Source organism: Octodon degus, unplaced genomic scaffold, assembly GCF_000260255.1.
Source record: "Octodon degus isolate 3935 unplaced genomic scaffold, OctDeg1.0 scaffold00240, whole genome shotgun sequence".
NCBI lineage: Eukaryota > Metazoa > Chordata > Mammalia > Rodentia > Octodontidae > Octodon > Octodon degus.
This window is the reverse complement of record NW_004524816.1, coordinates 2,330,211-2,339,092: the sequence shown is the minus strand read 5'-3', so window position 1 is coordinate 2,339,092 and position 8,882 is coordinate 2,330,211. Positions and strand designations below refer to the sequence as shown.

General features: G+C 45.4%; 1 pseudogene; it reads right to left on the bottom strand.

Annotated features, from left to right (window-relative positions):
* Positions 1-423: 423 nt before the first annotated feature.
* LOC101585426 lies at positions 424-1,422 on the bottom strand (annotated as a pseudogene).
* Between the last annotated feature and the right edge of the window lie 7,460 nt (positions 1,423-8,882).

Genomic DNA, 8,882 nt, shown 5'->3' with positions numbered 1-8,882 from the left:
GTCAGATATTCCCCACCTGTACCCTGCCAGACCCATCTAGGAGTCAACTGAAAGTCTGTCTGCAGGAGAGTACCAGGCATCTATGGTGGGGCTCCTTCTGAGGTTTAAGGCCCTGAACTCTCATGGTCTTCCTGGAAGGCAAGGAGACAAAGGTGGTTTATAGAGAAGCCACCATTTGCATGCTGTTAATAGCAGCAGTTACAGCACGTCACATATGCAAGCACGAGCCCTAGGAGGAGGAGTCGGCAGAACTTGTGGACACCAGGCCCGCTCAATGTGATGGTGGCCCGCTTTGCAAAGCCGAGCACTCCTAAACAGGGATGGCAAGCAGAGCTTGTTGTCACCTCTTTATTTTTATTTTATTTTTTTCTTGATGAATAAGTTTATTGGTCTTTATCTGAAAAATCTTCATAGAAATTTGGTTTAACTCTCAGCAGCCCTCTTCTGAGCTCTGAGGAAGCTTGGCTTCTTTTGAGATACCCGATCTTTCTTCTGAGCAAAGGACATTTTGGGACGATTCCACCTCTTCTTTGTAACTTCTCTCTTTGGCTTCTTTTCATAGACTGGATTCTCTCATATAGCAGCATGTGCTTATACATCTCCTCCATCGTGTCTGGAGTCACATTGTTCTTATGTACTGAGAGAACTGTTTCTTGTAAGCATCTTCATCTTCCATTAGGTACCGCATATAGTCTGTGACATTCTGCCCCATGATGTGCTTCCGATGTACTTCTGCACTGAAGTCCTTGCTTTCAGAATCATAACCAGGGAATCGTCTGGTACTGTGAGGGATAGACAAGCCTCCGTCCACAGCACCGTTTAGGGCTCCAAAAGCTTCATTGCCAGTTGTAGTTCCGGCGAGGCCTGCATCCAAGTAGCAGGCGAAGGCACCGGGTTTGCCATCAATGCTTTCCACATTGTACTCGTCTCCAGTCCCCTCCACCTGGCCTTCATAGATCTTATCCACGCCAAACCTACTGAGAAGCCTGCGGGCCAGCAGCAGGCCAGTACAATATGCTGCAGCAGAATTTGTGAGGCCAACTTTCACACCATACTTTGGTAGTTCATGTGCATATGCCGCACAGACTATCATATCCCCTTCAATATGGGCATAAGCAATCCGACAAATGACACCTTTGTTATACAAACTATCATCCTGCATTTAGGTGTGTTGTACTTATTTTTGTCCTGTATTACCAAGCGTTTCCTAGCATAGTAGTCAGTTTTGCCTTTTCGTCATCTTCTAAACATCACTTGGTATCTCTTAAAGTAGGCCTTATTCTTGACAACCTTAACAAAACCTATCCTGTGTAATATAGGACCCGCGTCTGCGGCCCTACACAGACCTGCAGGCCCAGAAGCACCACAGGGGGAAAAGGTGGTCACCTCTTTAGGCACAGTACAATTCTGTGAGCGCCGCATCCTGACTTCACTTTGTGACGGGAACAGGACAGGTTGGGGCACAAAGCCAATTGTGATCCCAGTGACCTTTGAAGCAGGCTGATGCAAAGACAGGCAGAAGTGACTGGAGGGGACAGAGGTGCCACAAAGAAATGTCTTCATTATGTGTTTGGCTGTGAAACAGACATCTTTGTGGCAGACATAACTCTAGTGATTTGTTTTGGTGGTGGTTTTAATAATAAAATGTAATATTTGTTACATTTTAGACTAAGATTAATGTTTGCCATACATTAACTTAATCTTCAAAAAGCTGGTGAGGCACATACTTTTGTCTTCTACAGGTGAGGAAATAGAGATTATGCCTCAAGGGCCTGGGGTCTACAGCTAAGACAGAAGGCTTAGAATTCAGACCCAAATTCTTCTGAGTTCAAATTTATTTATGAAAGATGTTTTGAAGCCTGACAAAGCCAAGTCATCTACGAAGAGGAGAAAACGAAGGTTCTGGCTTTTCTCTTTCACCCCAAGGTGGTTCAGGGTTAGAGGTGTTGCTAATAAAAATTTAATTGTTTGGGCAAAACCAATCAATAAGGAAGCTGGGACAGCCACATGTGTAGATTTCCTGGGGTGCAGTCCTGGGCTCTGTGGGCCTGGCACAATTGCAGTGGCTACCTTCCCTCGGACAAGCATCCTTCTTGATTGGAACACCAAGGTCATCTCCCTGAATACTCATGTAACCTGCTGGCATTCGCCAGAGCAGATCTAAGAAGGGGGGAGCCTCCCAGGCTGGAGTGAGCGGGTGGCAGCCGCTGTCCCTGTCTGTCTGGGGGCCACCTCCCGCTTCATCCCAAGCCCCTTTAGAGGAACAGAACTGTTGGTCTGTGGACTGAGCGTCCGTGGTAGGGGCTACAGACCAATGGCCTGTGGCCTGGCGCATCTTCTATGTAAACACCCCACCTCTCTGTCCACGACGTCTGTGGCAGTGGGACTTCCAGCCATGGAACGTGATCTTTCCAGACCCCCAACCATATTGCCTGTGGACCATGCCTGGTGTGTTATTGAGCTTGCTGTTACTGTAGAAAACACCTGAGGTAATCGCCTCATAAACAGTGTAGTTTTGGCGCACAGTTTTGGAGTGTCAGTCCTGGCCCCACTGCCTTTAGGCTTGTACCCGGGACAATGCCTCATGGCACGGACCGTGGGGAGCAAGCTGTGTCCCTGTGGGGCCCAGGAAACAAATTTACAAAGAGAAGAACAGGGATCCTTCGTCCCCTTCAGAGATGTGCCCCTCTATGAGCTGAAACCACCCTCTGTGTCCTGTCACCTAAAATTCCTACCGCCTCCCCATTGCGCCACAGGCTGAGGACCAGCTGCTTAATGCATGGGCCTCAGGGGACAGTGCAAACCTACAGTATAGTGAGATCCGATCAAAGATACCAGTCAGACGTATTTGTCAGAAAAACCTTAATGATTCGTCCAAGGAATATCAGCCTTTTTAAAAAAATAAAAATTTATTTATTTATTTATTTATTTATTTATTTGATACAGGTTCTTGCTACGCAGCTCAGACTCATGGTGATCCTCCTGTCTCAGCCTCCGCAGTGCTGGGATTACAGGCCTGCACCACCATGCCTGGTTTTAGTGGCTGGCACAGCACACCTGGGGTTCCGGGGCTGGCACAGCATGTGGTACCAGAGATCAAACCCGGGTCCTTGTGCTTGCTGAGCAGCAAGACCACCAAGCTATGTCAACGTCCCAGAATACTGTATTTTTATAAGCTGGATATCTCCAGTAAAATGTCCTAAAACATGATGTCATATAGCAGTTTATATCCTGCATACAAGGAGCTATATCCATATAGGATGGACACATCCTTTTGCCAGTTATCACAGTCAGGTAAAACTAAGTTTCCACACTTTCCTTTTCCTTTGCAAAGGAGTATGAGGATCAAAGTAATGTATTTTTACAGCCTTTTTTCATCCTATTTTTTAAATGTAAAGGTGATAAGATACTAAGTAATGTATAATCTTAATAACGTCTTTGCATAAAGAGCTCTTGTCTTCAAAAGAAATCTTGCATCTATTAGCTTATTTGATCCACCAACACTCCTTTGACGAGAAAGTAGGACATGAAATTGTATCCAGTTTTGAAGGGAAAGCACCCGAGCTGTGGTGAGGCAGAGCGGCTGCGCTGCACACTACCCCAGGCCAGCAGGAGGCGCTGGCTTCCCAGGTCGCGCTCCCCACCGACCAAAGCCACTCTCACCCGTGCACTGGCCACAGATGCTGAAAATCGCGTGCTCACTGGATTAGACTTCCTATTTTTCCTTGCAAAACAAACTGCTCGTCTTCTCTTATAAAGGCCTTTAGAGAGAAATTTGCATTAGTTCTATTTGGGAGGAACCTTTTATATTTGGAGATGGTTCCTCCATCTCCCTCCTTTTCTCCTGTTTTTCCTTCCTATTCAACAACTTCTTAACTAAGTCTCTTTGGCTCCTCTCTTTGATATTGTCTCCCAGTCATACAGAGGCTGCTTAGGAGAAGATGAAAAACGTCTTCAGACGTTATTTATGACAGACTCCGTGATCGTCTGGTACATCGTTAGACCTGATGGATTACAGAGGTTCAGGATTGGAACTTCAAAACTATGTGACTTCCACATCCGAAGCCTTTGGAAATCATCTGGATTTTTGCCTACCATGAAGTACATGAGGTTGGGGCCCTCTATCCTAGAACAGCATTATTTTCTGGTGTTGAAGTAAAACCATATTTTAAACAATAAACTTTTGGTCTGGCAAGTCAATAAGTTAGGATTATTACCCAATAAAAGAAATATAAGTCTCCGAAAGAATTACCATTAATCTGGAGGTTTGGGTAAGAATTGCTATTTATTTCTACTTTCTATTTAAATATCTGTTTAAATTGCCTTTTTCACAGTACCAAAGGTAAGCTATAACATGTCCTCGTATCAGAGAATTCCTTCCTGCAGAGGTTTCTCCTCCTTGTGGATATTTAATTCAGTTACATATGGCCAAGAAGTCATAGCCCATGCCATGCTCATGGAAACTACCTAAGTCTTGTGAACTTTTGAGGGAGAAGATCGTGTTAGTTTACTCACAGAAACTCAACAAATTCTATATCCAGCCTCTTCCTAAGTCGTAGGGTGCTATTTCAAAACCAGTGGGGTTTTTGGAAGCCAGTGGTGGCATGGTGTTGCCAGGGAGTAGGTGTTCTCGGGGTAGAGGTATCATTTTTACATCCTGGCTCTTCAGGGATGGTGACCCAGCGTGGTGATGGAGTGATGAAGGTCTTTAAAGGTTTGCTTCGAGGATCAGGAAAAGTGAGAAGCGGCGTAGGTGGGAACGCTTTGGACAAACGGCCTTTGCGCACTCGTCTCTTCTGCAGCCAGCACACTGAAGTGAATCTAAGCATGCTGAGAACTGGGCCGTGCTTACACGGGCCAAGCAGACCACACAGGAGCACCGGCACCCCACCTGGGAATGCACTGGGGGTTTGATAGAATTCTCCTCGCACTTAACTGGGCTGCCCGTGAGGGAGCTGCGTTCCTGCAGTGTCCTGCTCTGATCCAGTGATGGCCGAACGGAGTTCCGAGGGTGCTCCCAGCAGGCTTGAAGAGCTTGCAGCCTGGGTCCTCTGCATGAGAATGTCGTCAGCCTTACAAAGTGGGTGTTAGAGGAATTAGCGTTGGCATAGAGCAACAGGGCTGCGGAGCGGGGCGCAGGCATCTTCTCAAGGGGCGACGAGGCAGGTGCGTAGAGAAGTGAGGTGTGCGTGGCTCATCATGACTGAATGGGTTCAACTGTTCACCCAGATGTGTCCTTTCAGGGTACTCGGTGCTGCTTACCCGATCTGGGTGTGCTGCTAGAAGATCTCAGTCTCATTCAGCTCCACACCCAGGCCGCCCTTCCCCTGGTGACCCTGGGATCCGTCCTTGCCTCTGTGAGCATGAAGGCTAGAAGTCATCAGTATTCTCCTGTGTTCTTTTTTTTTCTCTCTTACCCTATCAACTCTTCTAAAAATACTAAAATTCTGTGCCCCTCTGTACTGCTTCTTAGAATCTCCAGTGTCCACAGCAATAATATTGATACTGAACACAGTATTTTTGGAACGCTTGAGATTTCCTAGGGCCAGAAACCTTCATGTTCTGTGATAAGAGATGTATTCATGGGAAAGTACCTTTAAACAAAGCGTCTTCTGGCTTTCTTTATTTCTGTGGTTTTCGTAAGAATGTCAGGAAAGCTCATGTTACTGTTTTACTCTGAGTATGAATTGCCTTAGACTTTCACTTCAGGTGCCCACTGTCAGGACGTCTCTGTCTTCTCCCCCTCCCTACCCCCGTAAATCTTGATACCTTCCTGAGCTTAGTTTGTCCCAGAAAGAAATGTTGACTACCATTGCTGTGATACTGCCTGACTGCTTGACTTATATAGAGTATTTTGTTGACTTTGTAACCTGAACTAGAACATTAGTTATATGTGTGTTCTGAGGTTGTGAATTGTTCTCTTCCTGACCTTCATTAAATGCTCAGTTATTTTTCCATGTTGTAACACATCCTTCATCACGTATAATGTTGCCAGCCTGGTAGCAAAACATGTTGCAGAAGGAAGGGAAGCCAACCAATACACCCAACTCTCTGAGGCTCCCCGCTCACTACCGTTAAGACTTGCTGAGAATCAGTCTAAATGATTGCTGAACCATTGCCTCTTTCTTTAGACGTGACACCTACAGTTTTCCCGAGGAGCTGTTGCCATTGCTGTTCTTTACATATTGGCTTCCATACTTCATAAATGTAGGATTTGAGTGACCTAATTGAAGATGCTGATTTTTGTTTTGCTAAAAGCTTCTATGGCTATAAATAAGTAATTGTGGGAAGATGCTTGATAGCCTTTCAGCTGAAATAATAATCTCTTGGGCTGATAGAGTTGCTCTCCTACAGGAGCTAAAAGCCCTTCCTACATATTAGTGCATTTATCTTCAACATCCCTGTAGAACTATAGGGACAGATTTGATCTCAAAATGATTCAGCAAAACTTCAGAGGAGGGCTTGCTGAATGACCCACTCGGGTCTTGCCCGAGAACTAAATGTAAATTATTGGCATTAAAGGATTTATACAACAAACTCCTTGCTTTTGATTAGTTGTCATAAAAAGATATACAATTATGAGCCACAAAAGAACAACAGGAGGTCGCTAAAGATGGAAAGTAGGAACGGAGATGTCGCGATTTGAGGTAGAGTTAAACACAGCTTCGTGGCAGCTGTGATAGTAAGTGGGGTGGAATGTAGGTTTCTGCAAAAGTGAGATAAGAGGAAGGACAATTTGGTTTGTGATAAAAACACCAACTATGCACTGCACATTTTACAGACCAAATTGGAAGCAGAAAGCAAGGGGAGGCCAGGGAGAACGTGGCAGACTAGGAAGGATAAAATCCAGCACCAACTGAAGGAGATTGGCTCAATATTAAGTCATCTCTAAGGTTTGTCCTTAGTCTAACGCTGTTGCTCTCGTGTTCTCTCTGGAAGATGGGGGAGTATTACTATGCCCACTTTTAACAAGGAAGAAGATCAGCAAATTTTTTGTGAGTTACAGGTGACCAGGTGACACAGGTGTGTTTAGTCATTACTTCAACACTTGCTGTATAGACTAAACACACCTGTGTCACCTGATCACCTGTAACTCACAAGCATGCTTCTAGTCCCTCCCGCTGTACTTTGTCACCTCTAATGGTCCTTGAACTGCAGCCCTGGACCCAGTGTTTCCTGCAGCGTCCACATACTGGGCACACCCTGGCATGCTTCACCATCTACCTGCTGGGTGTATTCTAACCACGGCAACAGCCACCTGAGAAACAAAACCTTAAACTCATAAATAAGACCATATTGTCAGGGTTGCTTGTTTATTTAAGGGAGATCTTTGGCCAACATTAAAGAATGCATTGTTGAACTTGGCATTCAGAGGTGAATTGAAAGGCAAAAGCCTTTCTACTTCTGGCTGTAATTGCTATGAAGAAAATAGTGGTCAAACACCTAAGACTTGAAATACAGGGGAAAAAGGAAACAGAATCACTAAATAATCCAAGGTAGGCACTCAATTTTTATTTTATAGTGTTATCAATAAATAGCCTCCAAACAATTTTTTCCTTCCTTTGTTACTCTCTAAACTCCAATACATCTTTTAATTTAATTTCCCATTGTTATGAATGCCTATTAATTTTACAAAATATTGGGACTGGGGAGATAGCTCAGTAGAATAAGCTCTTGTCTGGCAAGCACAAGGGCCTGAGTTCAATCCCCAGTTCTGGAAAAAACAAATTACAAAATATGGGTTTCCCTCAGTGCCTTTGGATCATGCCTATCCCAGTCCCTTCCTCCCATGCCCTTCTTCCTCTCCTTCCTTCTCTTTCTCCTGTCTGGCCATGATCCCTCTTCTGCTTCCGTGCCATGGTCTTTAGATTCAAACATGCCAATGCTGCTAGAGCGGCCACGGCAGCCCCTGCCTGTCTTTCCCTGGCTCGTGAAGCCCCTCAGCTTCCCCCAGCTCTGCAGCTTCCCTTCTGGTCGCTCCTTGCTCTAAAATGCATCACCACTTTGCTTCTATGTCCACACACACCTAAGAATGTCACCTCTCCCTGGCTCTGCTCCTGCTCTCTGCTGGTGATCAGAGAAGTCCTGGCTGCCACTCGGCCATCAGAATTCAGCTCCTTCCCACTTCATCCACATCTGCCCTGACCCAGGTTTCCTTCTTGTTTATAACTGGACTGGAGGCCCCTCTGCATGTACTACCATGAAAATATGTTGGCTACCATGTCCCTCGTGCTGCACACCTAAGGCAATAAGGAAAGGCCTGCCGTCTGTAGTTAACGGGTCTATGCGAGAGGTGTTGCCGTGTGGGTATTCCTATGACAAAACTAACCTCCAGTGCAGTTTGTTCATGTTTCCAAAGTTCAAAACTAGAAAATGACAGTGCTAGCTACCACACCCACAGCACACCACATTCTCAATTGCTGTCTGCACCCCATGCCACATGTGGGTGGGACTGAAAGGGTTTCCAGAGCAGCAGTGGAAATTTTTGTCCTACCCTTAAAGATAAATGTATTAATATTGTAGGTGCTCAATAATGTTCAGTGAAGTTCACCTGGATTTCTTTCTAATTGATTTTTTTTAGTACTACAGGAGGCCTTTGTCCCCAGCACCGAGCTACACCCACAGCCCTTTGTATCATCTTTTGGGATAGGAGCTCACTAAGTCACTAAGTGGCCCAGGCTAGGCTTGAACTGGATATCCTCCTACCTCAGCCTCTCAGAGTGCTGAGGGATGGACATGTGCCACCACACCTGGCTCCTTCTGATTGTTTTAAATATAGAGCCCACCTCTACCTTTATTGTCACTGTCCTTTATGTTGTGTTGTGTTGTGTGTGCTTTGTTGTATGCAGTACTGGCAATCAAAACCAGGGTCTCATGTCATA